This window comes from Apium graveolens, chromosome 2 (assembly GCF_009905375.1).
Source record: "Apium graveolens cultivar Ventura chromosome 2, ASM990537v1, whole genome shotgun sequence".
Lineage (NCBI taxonomy): Eukaryota > Viridiplantae > Streptophyta > Magnoliopsida > Apiales > Apiaceae > Apium > Apium graveolens.
Genome location: NC_133648.1, coordinates 173,676,883 through 173,681,474, shown reverse-complemented (window position 1 = coordinate 173,681,474; position 4,592 = coordinate 173,676,883).

The following is a 4,592-nucleotide window of genomic DNA, read 5'->3' as shown; positions in this document are numbered from 1 at the left end:
AAAAGGGCAAGAGTGTAGATATCTCAAGCTATATAGGGATGATTGGATCATTGCTTTACTTAACAGCAAGTAGACCAGACATCATGTTTGCAACATGTCTATGTGCAAGATTTCAAGCCAATCCAAAAGAATCACATTTGATGGCTGTAAAAAGGATTTTCAGATACTTGAAGGGGACACCAAACTTGGGATTATGGTATCCTAAGGGAACTGGTTTTGCAGCTGTTGGTTACACAGATGCAGATTTTGATGGATGCAGGGTTGACAGAAAGAGTACCAGTGGAAGTTGTCAATTTCTTGGACAAAGACTTATATCCTGGTATAGAAAGAAACAACAATCTGTATCAACTTCTACAGTTGAAGCTGAATACATAGCTGCAGGAAGTTTTTGTGCTCAAGTGCTTTGGATCAGAAATCAGCTAATGGATTATGGCCTAGTGTTACACAAAATTCCTATCATCTGTGACAATACTAGTGCTATATCTATAGTAGCTAATCCAGTTAATATTCTAGGCTAAAGCATATTGATGTAAGGTACCATTTTATTAGAGAACATGCTACTAATGGTACCATTGAGCTCATTTTTGTACCTATGGGAAAAAAATTAGCTGACATTTTTACTAAACCTCTGGATGAAGCAAATTTCACTAGACTTGTAGGTGAAATTGGAATGCTTAACTCTTCATCCTAAGACAAGAAATTAGCTGATATTTTGCAGCAGATTAATTTCCAGTAAATCAAAATTAATTTGATTAAATTGGAAATTAACTAAAATATGAATTATAAATATTTCAGAAATCTCAGCATATTTATTTTTCAAATTTAAATTTAACTTAGAATATTTCAAATTCTAAGTAAATGCTCAGTTGTTAATTTACATTTTCAATATGTAAAATTAACACAAGGCAGAATTACAAAAACCAAAAGTATATAGAGAACTGAGTTCTCGATAAGTATAAATTGACTTCTTGACAAGTCATTTTAGGACTTCTCGAGTGAGTTCTCGATAAGTCAATTTACTGACTTCTCGAGTGACTTCTCGATAGGCTTAAAAGTGACTTCTCGATAAGTCCTTGTAGAGTTCTCTAGTAGTGTTTATTCACAGAGTTCTCTACAAGTATAATTTTTTACTTGTCAATAACTCATAACTGAGATAATTTAAATTAATAAATTATTTTGGTAAAATAATTTTGGGAAATTTATTCTAATTTTATTTTGAATTTATTCAAATAAAAGTTGGAATTAATTCAGTCCACTTTTTGGACAAACTGTGTATTTATTTGACATCTCGATAAGTCAAGTTTGAGTTCTCTAAAAGAGTAGTTTAAAATGACTTCTCGATATGTACTTTATTTCTCAAATGACTTCTCGATAGACTAACTTCAAATGTCTATTTTTGAGTCCTCGACAAGTCATTTACTTTTACTATAATACCCAAACTTCTTGAATACATTCTTTTTCTTGGAATTTCTCAAAATTCTAAGCAAACTGAATATTTATTAATTTATATTCTAAATATATGAAGTTAATAAATAACCGATCAAAAGAAGCAAAAAGTATAAAAAACTGAAATAATTTAATTCATAAATTTTGTTCAGTAAAATACTTTTGACATACTTGTCTATAATTATTCTGACTTATCGACACATTTACATGCTTATGTGCAATTTTTTTTGTGGAATATGTTACTCTAATTTAAGTAGACTAGTGCATTATATGATGTTTTATGAATGCTGATAATAGTTAAATTTATTTGACTATGTGATAATTATGTGTTTTGAATCTATTCAAAATAATTCATTATCAGTATTTGTTTTGATGAGTTAGCTAGTGGAATAATTTGCTGATAGGAGGGGTTACTTTTTGTGTAGGGAGTACTTGTTTATTTGCATGGGAAATAGTTATCCTAGAAAGTGAACTAAGATTCTTGAGTACTTGCATGGGGAATAGTAACTAGTCATTTCTAACTGTCTAGTTTCTCGTAAAGTATATTGGTGTGATTATTACACTTATTAACCGGGTATTTCAAGAGTCTCTTGGTTTCATTCTCTTCTCCCTCTATAAATTCAAATCTTTCACTCCTCTTTATCCATCACCACTCTCATTCTCAATAAACATCCTAATTTCTAAACTCACCTCTTGTTCATCTCTCCTCCAATGGATGCCCCAGTCTTTTACAGGCTTTTAAATGGAGTTTATCTACCTGTTCATCATCTGGCTGACGACCAAGTTTACTTTGATCCTATCGGACTTCGTGTTCGTATCAAGGGGGTTATTTGCAGCCCCTTTGATGTTCCACTTGAGGTCTTCGATGAACTCTCGTGGGACGATCAGATCAGCTTCCTTTTCTTTGAGGGAGAGGTCTCTCTGGAGCAGGAGAGACGTGCAAGGGTGGCTGAGCAGCAACGCCTTGCTGCTCTGGAGTTGCAGGAGAGGATCATCTCTCTTGCACACTCAATGTCCAGGGCTTACCAGTGTTGGGAAAGGAGGACAGAGGCCGAGAAGAAGAAGCCAAAACTAGAGTATTTAGGATTAGGATTTACTTGATGTAATCTAAATCTTAATGTACTCTGTGTTTATTATCAATGAAAATTTTCTTCTTCTCTATCAATTTATTTTTGTTGCTTGTTGTTTATGTCATGATTGTCTTGTGTTTACAACTGCATCGATTATTATTTTTCTTGTCAGAGTATTTGCAATTGTAAATCTCAATGTATATGCCTAATTAAAATTTCAAAAAGACAAGTATGTTCAATGCATTACAGGTTCAACACAATTTGCTCAGAGAACAACAGGAAGGTCAAATAATCAATCAACAAGTATTTATGCTAAAACATTTCTAAACCGAACTGCAGTTCACCCAGGCACAACAATACAAACACAAACTCAAACACAATCCCACTCAGGTGACTCTCAAAAGAAACCTGTTTTACAAAAGGACAGCAATTTCCCCATGTTCTTCAGATTATTTTGTTGTTTGAGAAGAAAAACCATCACTAACATGGGAAATTCATCAGTTTCTCCTGATTATCTCATGAACACCTCTAATGCACCCTCATGTGCAAAACGGTCTTCACAGACTGAAAAGGTTTGAGGGTAGTACTCTTGAGGGGGAGCTATCTAAATCCTCTCCAATTCAATTGGAGGTTCTTCTTGAAGGAACAACTCCCCTCATAACTCTAGCAAAAGCTGCCCTAGCAGTCAAAGCTAGAAGTACAATTGCCTATGACAATGTCATGAGAAGCGAAATTATAGCACATTTATTTTCCAGTATGTTGCAAGAAACACAAGGGTTTGAGGCTGGTGTACATGACAGTAACCCAGTCAAATCCCCTCCGATTCAATTGGAGGTTTCCACTATAAGTAAGGCCTGTCAAAACCATAGAGCAATTTGTGAGTCAAACCGTGACCCTAGTCACAAGTGTTTCTGATGATTCATTCATCTTACAATCTCAAACTGGTATTTCCTCTTCTGATGAAATGAGTATGGTTAGACCTATATGGATTACCCCTAATCAAATGATCACAAACAACTCTTATCAGCCACCTCTTATTTCTGTAAGTCAAATAACAGTTGAACCTTTCATATGAGAATGAGAGAAAAGATTGAGAGAAAAACAGAAAGAAAGAGTGGCGGGATCCTTCCTGGCAAAAGGAGAGGTAGATGAGTGTCTGGATTTAGTAATCCTTTTGAAGAAACTCTTACTCTCAAAAGTCATGAAACTAGTACAGTGAGAAAGTAGTGAGACTACTTATTCAAAAGAACAGAGAGTTTAGGACTTTTGTTACTGATAGACTTCTTCTACAGATCTAAGTTAAACTCCCATTCTACTTGATAAACTCATCACCATAGATCTAACTAAAGCTTGAAGTTGCAGACAGTGCTCTAAATGGACAATGACAACAGCTTGAACAATATACATCTAGTTGGATCTTCACACTTGTAATTGTTGATGATTTCACTAGATATACTTGGATTTATTTTCCACACAGGAAGGATGAAACTCCAGAAATTCTTCTGGATCACATAAGGCAAATTAAAAATGGATCCACCCACAAAGTGAAAATTCTGAGAAGTGATAATGGCACTGATTTCAAGAACTCAGAGATGGAGGAAGTCTGCAAGTACAAAGGCATACAACAACAATTCTGGTACACCTCAACAAAATGGTGTTGTTGAGAGGAAGAACAGAACCTTGATTGAAGCTAGCAGGACTCTGCTAGAAGAAGCAAAACTACCCACTTACTTCTGGGCTGAAGCAGTAAACACAGCATGTTATACTCAGAATATCACACTGATAAACAGACATGGTGTTACTCCTTATCATATGCTGAAAGAAAAGAAGCCCAGCCTCAAACATCTTCATGTATTTGGATATAAGTGCTTTATTTTGAGAACTCATACTGATCAGCTAAGAAAGTTTGAATCAAAAGCTGATGAAGGAACCTTTGTTAGATACTCACCATCAAGAGCATACAGATTTTTCAATCTGAGAACAAATACTGTAGTTATCTTGATAAATGTATCTTTTGATGATAAGAAGATTCCTGGTTTTGAAGAAGACACTCATGAAAGTCTAATCTTTTCAAAT